At 42.2% G+C, this 13056-nt stretch overlaps 1 protein-coding gene across 1 annotated transcript in view; it reads right to left on the reverse strand.

Moving 5' to 3' along the window:
* MID1 (midline 1) overlaps positions 1–13056 on the reverse strand; it is a 253963-nt gene that overhangs the window by 188132 nt on the left and 52775 nt on the right. The window lies entirely within an intron of this gene.

Consider the following 13056-nt stretch of genomic DNA (forward strand, 5'->3'; position numbering starts at 1 on the left):
TTAACATCTGGCCAGATACAATCTTGCAGGATTAGCACAGGTTACTATGCCCCATTTCATTATCCTGGCAACATGCCTGAAGGAAGAATTTTAGGGGGTGTGGAAAGGGAGACAGACTGAGGGCTGTATTAAGATCATAAATGGCTGCTTAAGGAGAGTGGAAGGGAGGAGAATTCGGGGTGGAGCAGAAAACACGGGGTGGGGGGGAAGGCATTAGGAAATAAGCACCAAGGTACCTGGGGCCTTGCAAGGGATTCCCGAGTGTTCCGCAATTGTTTTACCTCTCTCCTCTGCGCGAGAAAAACTTTTGCCGCCTAAATCTGAAATGAGTCCCTGGGGAGGGTGGGGCCTTGCTCTGCGCCTGTGCTCTTCACACGCCTCCTGCAGGGCATGTTTGGTAAAGTTCCTGCATGCAGGCTGCCGCCAAGCAGAGGGAGTAGCACAGCTAAGGAAAAGGGTAAAAAAAAATGGCGGACGGCGTTGTTTGGCGACCCCTGTGAAATGGTCGTGCGACCCCAAATGGGGTCGTGACCCACAGGTTGAGAACCGCTGCTGTAGATATAAAAAGTAAATCAGGTGAAATGTCTGTACAGGGCTTTTGCCTTTCCATGTTCGTTGAAAATCTTTTTCTTTTTCTTTCTCTCCACTTCTCTTATCATTTTCTTTCTCTCCGATGTTCCTGACATCTCTACATTTTATCCAATCTGTTTTCTTGTCCTCAGATTTATTTTGTAGTTTTAAGGGATAAGTTGTTTTTTCCAATTCTTGCGATTTTTTCCCCACTAGGATTAAATCATGTTTCCTTGTTTTGTTAAGTTCCATCTTCAAATCTCTATTCTCAGTTTTGGATCCACTTATCTGTTTTATCTGCTCCTTCTCTGTTGTTGGTTTCTGGGAATTTTTTTGTTGTAGAGTTAACTTGGAAATATATTTGATTTATATTTTCAAAGTTATTTTGGATTTCTTTGTGGTTTAAAATCATTGATATTTGAATTAATTGCAGTATACTATATATCTCCTCCTGAGGAGTATTTATGTTTTCTTGATATGTTCTTTCTACATGTCTTTGATCCATGATGGCCAAGAATTTGAGTTTTTCTCTTCTTTTCTTTTCTCTGCAAATAGCTTTAGAGTCCCAGTTAAATAGATATTTATAATCCAAAGAGTTCAAAAAAGATTTTTTTTCTGAAGTTTATAATTCTTTCTTTGTCTACAGCCCAGATTATTGTCTTTTTTTGTCACAGCTGTTCTTTGTTATTAAAGCTTTAAAGGTCACAAACACAGATTAGCTTTTCCCAGGTTTTGCCAAGTCCTATGTGAAAGTCATAGCTGTTATATCTTCATCCACCACTAGGTGTCAGCATCTATTTGTTTTTCAATTTCCAAAATGAACAATTGTCTTTAGAATGAGAGTCCTAACCATTCAACAATTTTAGATTTAAGTTTTAAATTTCAGGTTTTATATTTATTTCACTTCCATATATTTTGATCCTCCATAAAAAGATTAATTTGCCGCTTCTGTTAGTATAAGGGTGGGGTGGAAATCCTCCTCCTTCCCTTTCAGAGGTATTTTGCTTCTTGGGGATCTTTTCCAGGAAATTAAATATAGAATAGAAAAGAGAAGATCAAATTCCTCACCCAGTTTCAAACACGCTGTTCACTGTTGTGCTGGTTAGTACTTTTGGACTTCAGTTGCAAGTAGCTTGGGCTGGTCAATGAAGTATGGCCAGCTTTTCTCCTGTCGGGTTAGAAGGCTTTCCCCAAATCGAACAGAACGACCACCGCCGTTCCAGAATCGCCGGGGCACCCTTCTTTCTTTGCCACCTCTCTGGGGCAACTTAGACCCATTTAGGGTCCCCTGGCAAGGCAAAATTACCCGTGGGGGTACAGAAAACCGCAAGCCCGCGACCGGTCACTACTGCATAAACCAGAAGTCCCCTATTTTATTAGTCTTTTAGTCTCTTTCACAACAAAAAAAGAAGCCTTGTAGCATATTATCCCAAATATTTTGGGGCTTAGAATCCATGAAACCCTGTGCCACAAATAATAATCACAATAATAGTAATGGCAGCAACAAGATTCACTGTAAATAGTAATCAACAATAAAGAACAACATCATTTTTGGTAGTTATTAATAATCAGGTAAATTAGCTTTTAACAAGCCTTTGGTGTTCTGATTATTGGTAGTCCTCAATCACTTAATAACTGTTTGAAGTTATGATGGAACCCCTCCAAGGTAGTTACAACCCAAATTTAAAGTTCTGATGACCACCTCTGCTCTGCAGTCATTTGATCATATTACAAGCACTTAGCAACCAGCCCACATTTACAGCTGTTTGTAGTGTCCCATGATCATGTAACTGCAACTTATGACTTTTTTGCCCAAAACTCATATTTACTTCTGGGTTTGGGGCAAAAACCCATACATTGTGGACAATGAGTTTGCTTAACAATTGGAGCTTTCATTTAATGACTGTAGCATTCATTTTATGACTACTGCATTTGCTTAGGAACCGCCACAAAAAAGGTCATAAAATCAGTCACAATCACATGAAGATCCACTTAATGACCGCCATGACTTACAACCATAATTCTGGGCTCAATTACAGTGTAAGTCAAGGAGGACCTGTAATTGGTATATCTTTCACATCCTAGAAGAAGACAATGGCAAACCTCTTTTTGTACTTCTGCCAAGAAAACTACATGGACTTCTTAGCATCAAATTTCACAAGTTATATAAAATCTATTTCATTCTCATATAGGACAGTGCATTTACTTCACTCAACATAAGCAAAGAATAAAAAGCTCCAAATTTAGAAATTATCTTTTAAAACCAATCCAAAATGTATGAATCACAGCAACATTCATTTATCATAAAGATGTAACTATATTTTGATTACAGAAAAATATAATACTAATTTGAATTTATTTGTATTATTCATTCCTTATCACAGGTTTATTTTTGAGCAAATGGAATACTAATATCAAAAATAAAATTATCATGTTTTTGGTGACCAGCAAAATATGACTATATGTAGTCATTGGAAGGTCTACTTACTTCTACCTAAGAACATTCCTTTACTACATGTCAAAATTCATTTTCTTTATTTTAAGAGTGACTTCCAATGATTGCAGATATTGATGTTGACAAGAATACAGAATCATAAATTCCACAAATTTATAAATGCACTAATTCTACAGATAAATATTATTACTATCAATGTGGCAAATTAATAATCTTGAACTCTGGGCTTCCAGTTTGCGATCGCGGCGCTGGCGGATGCGCGATGAGACCGCTCTCTCCGCCGTTTGGTTTCCTTCCATCGGAAGACCCTGGAAAGGGTTGAAAGTCACCCTGGAGGGGCGACCACCGCTGAGGAGGACCCTCGATAGATCGCAGAAGGGCGGCAGCCCTTCCGTTTGATCTGAGGCAGCTCCTTTGGGCCAATGAAGAAAAGCACTACTAAGCATGATGAAAGCAACGTGGAGGAATTGGGTGAGACCTTACCTTACCTTTCTTGCTTCCCAACTACTTTCCTGTAAAAGCCTTTGGAAATTCTCCCCCCCCTCTTAATTCTGCGGCTCCTGCCTACTCTGGGAACATAAAGCTAAGGGGAAAAAAGAACAACTAAATTAAACGACTAAATATTTGGACTTGTAATTTCTGGATACCTGGGCTCCTAAAAGGTTTTTTATTCCTACAGAGACTTATTATTTTACCTATTTACTAAGCTGGAAAAAAAAGAATATTTCTTTCTTCCTTTTCTAAACCAGATAAAAGCTTAACTTTACATGTTACTGGGGACATCTTGTGGCAAAATTTGGTACAGCAAGTGATTTTTTTTTCTGACTGGGAGACTTGTGAGACTAAGATTTGTCCTTGACATTATCAAAAAAGATAAGAACTTAAAACAGCTGGGTAGTGAAAATAACTTTCTATACTGGAGGTGGACATTTATTGACTTTTATTAAAAATAGCCTCCACTAAAGGACTATCTGTAAACACCACAGAAATAGAGGAATACCACCCACAACTTAACTACAAACTTATACTTGAAAAAAATCTTAGAGACTACTGAGCTAATAAATTCCAGACTGAAAGATAAAGGCGCCACCTTAAAGCTACAAAATGCAGCCCAGACTTCAAACAATGAATTTACAACTCAAAAGGCAACAGAAGAAGAAGGAATTAACACTAAAGTGGACTTTAAAAAATACCAGCTTCAACCTACTCAGAACCCTGATACCCAAACCTTGATTTCATCTAAAAAATCAATTCCAACAGCAACAGAAACTGAAGAAAGCAACACTAAGACGGAAGGTGCTGAAGACTTACATACACAGTACACTGAGAAGTTAGATAACCCAGATGACCAAAGAACAAATACAACATTGAATAGGACTTTATTTAAACCAGCTGAAACCAGAAGAAGAAGACCAGCCTGAACTCACGACAAATATATTAAGCCAAATATGGAGACTCAAATTATTAGGCCAACAATCTAATGACTGTGAAGAGACTAGCTTCCTTGAAAAGTTGATAACTGGATGGTCTCCCTTGATTCAAATGACATATGCAGGAATGAAGGGGGATCCACTCAAGGATTTAAAGGCTCTGCTATGGAAGCCTGTTTGGCACGAAAGGAAGGCCAGAGTTAGACTTAAAAAATGGTGTTTTTTATGTGACCTTTAATGGAAGAGCCTAAAATTTCACTTAATGGGCTAAGGAGATTTTAAAAGACATTAATTGATTTAATATTTAGGATTTAGACCTATAAGGGAAATAAAAATTAGTTACTAGAATAATAGTTTTGAATTATAATATAGAAGATGGATTCAGATGATAAAGGTTATTTTATTAGTAAGTGATGATATTAGGATGAGAAGTAGAATATGATTGTGAAATAAAGTAAGAATTTATCTGAATAAATAAGTGTATTTTAGATATGATAACTATTTTGTAATGAACTAAGGGAACCATAGGCTATCCAAAACCTAAATACTATGGACATTAAGCCAACTGGAATATTGTAACTGAAATCAGATAAAAGTTAAAAACAGGATATGGAGGCGTATAAGTCAAAAGATATTGATAAATGTTTCAATTGATTGAGTTATAGCTAGCAATGTATTAATTTGAATGTGATATAATAACTAAGGGAAGCAGAGAGGAAATTTTTGATGATGTAACCTGACATATGTATGAAAGAGCTTGTTATTGGACTATGGATTACCCAACCATCATGTTGCTTCCTTAATACCTGGAGCTTTGTAAAATTGGAAAATCAATAAAACTTGTTTTAAAAATAATAATAATCTTGAACTCTGATTATCAGAATATAAATGTGTAATAGTTCGTGATCTTATTTTACCAGAGTACCACTGTTACTTTGAAAGCAGCCACTGATGGATAGTTGACTTCCAAGTACTACCCCAACTAACCCACTTGTTATCTTTAAAGCCTTACATTTCTCAGGACCAATCCCAATTCAGTAACAATTGGAAGAAATTGCTCTCACTGTATGACTATGTTGAAGGATTGCCATATTGACAACGAAGCCACTTGTTCTCCACTGCTGCTCTCTTCTGTGTAACAGGATTTTCCTGAAGGTTTCAGTAATCTGAACCCTATTCAGATTTGGGAATGCCATGTTGTTCAAGAAAGTCTTGGGGTTGAAAATAGATATTCTGCTAATGATTGCATACAAAATAAACACAAAAATTGTTCATCAATGCAATGGAATCGAAAAGCTAGTTATTTTATATGAAGTGGTATTGATTTAACTTTTTTTTACTAGTACAGAATATATGCCATTTGGAATTGGCTATATCTGAAGCAGCATATACACTGTGTGCACAATTATTAGGCAAGTGAGTATTTTGACGATATCATTTTCATGCATATTTTACACCTCCAAGCTGCAGAAACCTGAACGCTTAGTGGATATAAGCATATCAGGTGATGTATAGTTGTGTAATGAGGGAGGATGTGGCCTAAAGTAGGGGTCCCCAACCTCCGGTCCATAGACTGGTACCGGGCCGCGGGAATACTAGCAACCGGGCCCCACAAACAAGTGAAGCCTCATCCTCTGGATGCAGGCAGCACACGAAACCATGCCCCTTCTAGTCCGTGGAAAAATCTTTCTCCACACAACCGGTCCCTGGTGCCCCAAAGGTTGGGAGCCTCTGGCCTAAAGGAGATCAACACTCTATGTCAAGATGTGCATAATTATTAGGCAGCTTCTTTTCCTCAGGCAAAATGGGCCAAAAAAGAGATTTAACTGACTCTGAAAAGTCAAATATTGTAAAAGGTTTTTCAGAGGGATGCAACACTCTTGAAATTGCTAAGATATTGGGGCATGATCACAGAAACATCAAACGTTTTGTTGCAAATAGTTAACAGGATCGCAAGAAATGTGTTGAGAAAAAAAGACGCACATTAACTACCAAAGATTTGAGAAGATTCAAACATGAAGCTATCAGGAATCCATTATCCTCCAGTGCTGTCATATTCCAGAACTGCAACCTACCTGGAGGGCACAGAAGCACAAGGTGTTCAGTGTTCAGAGACATGGTCAAGGTAAAGAAAGCTGAAACCCGACCACTACTGAACAAGATACATAAGTTGAAATGTCAAGACTGGGCCAAGAAATATCTGAAGAAAGATTTTACAAAGGTTGTATGGACTGATGAGATGACTGACTCTTGACGGACCACGTGAATGGGTCCATGGCTGGATCAGTAACTGGTACAGAGCTCCATTTTGACTCAGATGCCAGCAAGGTGGAGGTGGGGTACTGGTATGGGCTGATATTATTAAAGATAAGCTTGTTGAACCTTTTTGGGTTGAAGATGGACTCAAAATCAACTCAAAGACCTACTGCCAGCTTTTAGAAGACACTTTCTTCAAGCAATGGTACAGGAAAAAGTTTGAATCTTTCAAGAAGACCATGATTTTTCTGTCTGTGAGGACTAGTATATGTTGTTCCGCTACCCTGTTGTGTAAATGTTGGAGGGCTAAATATATGGCCCTTAACTCCAACCAGTTGATGTTGTGTTCCAGATCCCTCCGGGACCATTGGCCCTGAACCCACATGGACTGCAGATGCGCCCCCCCGGCCAAACAGGCTGGCGTCCGTCGTAAGTGTGAGTCAGACGGGTTCCTTGAAGTGTGACCCTCTGGCCACTGCTGGTGATGACCACCATTTGAGGGACCGCAATGTTTCTGGAGGGACCCGTACTCGCCTGTTGGAGGAGCTGAGTCTCAGCCTCTGGAATGGTAGGAGGAATCATTGAAGTTTCCTGGAATGTAACCTCGCCCAGGGTACTATTGCTATGCATGATACCATCTTACCCAGCAGCTGAGACAACATGACCAGGGGAACTGTTTGTTCCCTGCGTAATCTCAGGGCTAGGGATCGTATGCTGTCGCAACGCTCCTGTGACAGGTAGACCCGCCCCCTGAGTGTGTCTATGATTGCGCCTAGGTGTAGGAGGTGGGTGGATGGGCTGGTCTGACTCTTTTGGAAGTTGATCGAAAAGCCATGTTCCTGAAGGACCTTGATTGTCAACGCTACGTCCGATTGTGCGACCTGCAGGGAAGGAGACTGGATGAGAATGTCGTCCAGGTAGCACTGGACGCATACCGGTATTGTTCGTAGGTACGCGGCCAATACTGCCAGGATCTTGGTGAACACCCATGGGGCTGACGAGAGGCCGAACGGTAGTGCTCTGTACTGGAAGTGGTGTCCCACGTAATAGAACCTGAGGAACTGTCGGTGACTGGGAGCAATGGGGATGTGAAGGTACACTTCCGTTAAGTCTATGGACGGCAGGAAATCCCGGTGCCTTATGCTGCCCAGGATGGAATGGAGGGTTTGCATTTTGAACTTTCGATAGGCGATATGACGGTTCAGACCCTTGAGTTCTAGGATCACCCTCCATCCCCCCGAGGACTTGGGAACCACGAAGAGGATGGAGTAGAATCCTCGTCCCCGGTTCCCCACCGGTACCTGTTCTATGGCCTTTATCTCTAGGAGGTGTCGAATAGCCTCTCGCATGAGTTTGCCTTTGGCGGGGTTCCTTGGCTGGGGACACGGGACAAAATGTTCCAAGGGTTTGGATATGAACTCCAGGGACAGACCAAATCGTATGGTTTGCCGGACCCAGGCATCCATGGTGGCAGCTTCCCACTGGCGGGAAAAAATCGCCAGTCTGCCGCCTATGGGGTGGGTTGTTTGAGAGTCATTTGAACCTTCTGTAGGGACGCCCTCTTCCTCGAAAGGGCCGTTTGCTCTGGGTTTGGTGCCTGTGTCTGGGACCGGACCTGTGCAGTTGGCGGTCCTGTCTGGGAGTGAAAGGGGTGAAAGGCCGGGGCGGCTGAGAGGGCTGAGAGAAGCTTGAGCCTGTTCCCGCTCAAAAGGACTGCCTTCGGGCGTATGGGGTTGAACGCCTGTCGGCCCATCTGCTAGAGTGGGCCAGTACTTTCCGCTTGTCCTTATTCTCAGTCAGGTAAGGGTTTAGCGCCTCTCCAAATAGCTGCCCACCCTGATAGGGGGCCGTGGCTAGGCACCACTTGGCCTTTGGGTCAGTTTGCCAGTGTCTGAGCCATAGCATCTGGCGTGCTGAGACGTTGGATGCTATCGCTCTGGATGAGAACCTGGCCGCATGCAGTGTGGCATCAGAGACGTACTCTGATGCTGCAGCAAGCTTGCTCAGGTCCTGTTGTGTCTGTACCTCCTCCTGGGAAAGTCTGGCTTGAAGTTGACGAATCCAGAGCAGGGAGGTTCTTGCAAAAAAGGATGCGCAGGTGGCAGCTCTTACCGCCTATGCCACCGCCTGGTGGTTCCTGCGGAATGTGAGCTCCCATCTCTTGTCGTCGGACTTTAATGCCTCTGCCATGTTTCCCGACACTGCGGTCGGGGAGAAAAGAAAGCCAAAAGGCTCATCTACTTTTGGTACCCCGAGATCCTCTGACTGTTCTGGTGTTGTACTGAACAGCTTCTTGTCTGTTCCACCCGGTGTAGGGAAGGTGATGTCCATTGTTTCCTAATGGTACTCCGGAAGAGTGTTGGGTAAGGAACATGGTGCTGAGCTACCATGGGTTCTAGAAACAATGGGTCTGAGCTGGGCAGTGGCTCTGGTTGAGGGGTATGATCTGGGCCAATGTTGGCTGTTGAGCTGGCTCTGCGGAGCAGAGGCAGGAAAAAGGCCTGGTTAAATACCCCTCCGAATGGAGGAGGGTCTGGAGGGGGGTCCTCCTCCTCCCACCATGACATGTCGTGTTGGTCGTCCTCCGTGGGGGAGGATTCCCTGCTGTGGAAGTATCGTGGCGGGGAAGAGGAATCCTGATACGCGGCTTCCCCTGATTGGGGTTTGGGTGGGGCCATGGCCATTATGGATTCAGTTCTCGGTCCGTGGTTAGCCCTAGCAGCCATCATCCTATGGAACGTTTGCTCAATTAGAGTCTTTAGACGATCCTCGGGGAGGTTGGTCTCGGGTTCCGCCCCCCTGAGTCCTGCCACTGTGGGTGTGAAAGTGGCCTCAGGTATGGATTGTGCAGCCCGTGTTGTCTGTGGACCCACCTCAGGGACCTGGAGGGACCCATCCGGCAACCATACTCCTTGAGTGGAAGGTCCCAGGGGAAGATCAAAGGATGTTTCCTGTATTTGCTCCACCTTTGCCTTGGCCTGTTTTTGTGCCTTGGAGAATTCCTTCTCCAGTGCCTGGTGCCTTCTGCTAGCCTGTTTCTCAGCCAACCTGGAAGGTTTTCTACCAGAAATGGACTTAGCCTTTGCTTTGATCCTGCCTGCTGCCTCCTGTTTGGAGGATTTTTGCCTTTTGCAGTTGGTGGGAGGGGAGGCGATGCTCAAGGGCTGAGACACCGTAGACTCCTCCATCCTGAGTGAGCTATCTCAGTGACCCGAGAGGGAGCTCTGGCAGGGGATCAGTTGGCGAGATGAGCAAGCAGGTGTAGCAGGGAGTGATCGTCCTGCTCTCCTGACCACCTGGCCGGTAAAGGGACCGCTGCTGTCCCACCCCTTTGGGGTCCGGTTCCTGTTATGTCCACTCGTTTGCAGCAGATGGCATTGAGAGAATTGGGAGAAGTGGTCAGAGTAGTAGGTGCACCAGGGTTGGTCAAGCTATTGTAGTGACTGTAGCTAATTTAAATTTAATTTTTTAATTTATTTATTTATTTATTTATTTATTTGCATCTATTACTCTGAGCAGTTTGGGAAAACGATGGACTGTTTCTTATTCACGTATTTTTCCCCTTTCCCTGTCTGGGATGAAAGGGAAGGAAGAGAGAAAAGAGAGGAATCAAAGGATTGCTTATTCCTCCCCGGGGGCTTAAGCCTTCACCAGGACCTATTCCTGCTGGATTGCTGCGGCCGTTCAAACAGCTAGAAGAAATGGCGGTCAGAATGCCAAGAGAGAAGGTGGAAGCGTCTCTATGTTCCTGTGACGAAGGGGCTTCCGGGCTATTGGCGGGAGATTTGTATGAAGGAAGAAGCCGAAGTTTCTTTGTTATCCCCCACGTGTCCTGGTGCTCAAGATGGCGATCGGGAGGACCTGACCAGGAGGTGGCTGGGGGACTTGGATATGGCTCGCGGGGAAAAGTCGGCTGGCGAGGATCTCAGCGGTTATGTAAGTTCAGAAAGGAACATCCCCCCAGAGCCACGGCCGCTGCTCAGCTGAGGACGGAAAAGCCGATGGGGAATCCCCCACCCCCTTCCGGAGGTATGGAAGGAATTCGGCTGCAGCGTCGATCCCCACGCTGCGCAGCGCTCAGCTGAGGAGAAGCCGGAATTTTGGAGTCTCAGGACTCCAGCTGCAGCGTTGAGCCCAATGCTGAGTGACTGAGAGGTGGTTTCCCTTGGAAGTTAAAGCCTTAGTATAACCTCGGTTTGGCTGCAGCATTGATCCCAACACTGCGCAATTGAAGAGAGATGACTGAGAGGGGGTTTCCCTTGAATGGTTAAAGCCTCAGTATAACCTCTATTTGGCTGCAGCGTTGATCCCAACGCTGCGCGATGAAGAGAGATTTCCCTAGGGAATTGGGCCTGAGGGGAAGGAAACCCACTTTCCCCAAGCTTTACACAGACTATTTCACACAGCGTTGGTCCCAGAGCTGTTGGAGTAGCTGTGGTGTGAGACAAGTAGAATCCACCAATATTTTAATCTCTATTACCTGCCTTAGACCGGGAGCCGATCTATCACTTCCGCCTGGGCTGAAGACCGAGTCAAAACTGGGGGAGTGGCTACCCTAGGACGGGCATGACAAATTGGCTGACCTGGTCTAATGGGCAGGAAGGCAGAGTTAACCCATTGGTGGATTCTACGTCTCCAGTGCTGGAGAACTTGTGGGCCCTTCTTAAAGGGGAGATTTACGGTGAAGGAAAACAGTACATCTCTCTGAAGAGTGTCTGGGAGGCTGTGGTTGCTACTGCACAAAACGATGATCTATGTTTGTTTATCAATGCGAACATGTGAATTTACTACAAGAATGTTACTGTTATTTAAAAAGATGCTTCTTTTATTTACTAATTGTGTCCTGAGATATGTGATAGACACCTATAAGGTATAACTTAGCTAGTCCAGGAGGCATGCCAGAACTGCTGATGTACGGGATTACTCATGTAATGAAGAAGAGATTGAAATAAGATTTAAGTAATAGTATAGTAAGCTAGCTTGAACATGAACACAAAGCATACATAAATTATATCCTATTACAATTTATTTGAATTTATGCTTTAAAATATATTTCTTTTAATCCACAGCAGCTTTGCAAATGGAACATCTCAAAATTAAATAATCCAGTCAATAAACACAATATGAATGTCTGCCAAGAAAAATATATAAACCATGCAAATAATAAAAGATTAAGACAATAAGTAATAGAAACTATATAGTTGTCATCCAAGACCAATTTAAGGTAATTCAATTGTCTTAGATATCATGGAATTAACCACATATTTTCTGCCTAAATTATTACCTCTCTTAATTAATTCTTATTGATGATAAATAATAATTATTAAATTATTATCTAAAAATTAAGTACAACTTTTAAAATAAATCTGTGCAAGCTATAGTCCAAACCAAACTGGCATTATTTATCTTTTAAGACCTATATATTAAAACAAGGTTTTTGTGTACTTTGAAGAATATTCCCAAAATCATTTTCTAATGAAACACTGTAGATACACAAAATTATACATGTATGTGTGTGTATTTAGAGATAGAGATGTAAATGATATATAGATATAGATTGTTTCCAAGGTAAGAATCACAGTAGCCAAAGTTCACATCCCCACCCCCGCCAGCGCTTACTGTAATTTTTTACAATCACAATAGTATTTTCTTAAGGGAACTGAAAGAACAGACTTTTGTTTTTCCCATTTTCTTTCTTAGTCTTCTGCTTTGCTTTTAATGTGACACCTAAAATAGCAGATGGATACTCTACAGGAATTACACTGTTCTACTTAAATCTGTTCCATACTACTGTAAAACCAGAGAAGAAGAATCCTTTTGCAATGAAATACGAGAATACTGATCTACTGCTGTATTTGGTATTGTTTATAATGTGGAAAATCTATTAAGAAAATTTCAAAAATACTACTCATGTGCATCCATAATGAAAAACTCATATAACAAGTTTGCTTGATTAGATTAGTAACTAAGCAATGAAGGTGCCAAAGATATTGACATTTTATCAATGGGATCAAACAAGTTCTTTCAGCTGTCTGTCTGAACACTTTGAGACCTGTTAAACTTAGTAACCAGTGTAGATTGTTTTGTTAAAGTTACATTAATATCTTAAGGCATTTTTACACTGACCCTACATCTATAATTATTTGGGTATTCTCAAAATATTTCAGTATGGATGTACAACAACACCTTTTTAACTGGAAAAACTGAATCAAAGTTAAGTATATATAATACATTTCTTCAATGCTGAAGAAATATATTTTCTTCAGCATTGGCATTTCAATTTCCTATACCAAGATCTAGAAGTTTGACATAGATTAATTTATTTCTAATTCAAAATCAATAATT

Source organism: Protobothrops mucrosquamatus, unplaced genomic scaffold (assembly GCF_001527695.2).
Source record: "Protobothrops mucrosquamatus isolate PMUCROS unplaced genomic scaffold, P.Mucros_1.0 scaffold_125, whole genome shotgun sequence".
NCBI lineage: Eukaryota > Metazoa > Chordata > Lepidosauria > Squamata > Viperidae > Protobothrops > Protobothrops mucrosquamatus.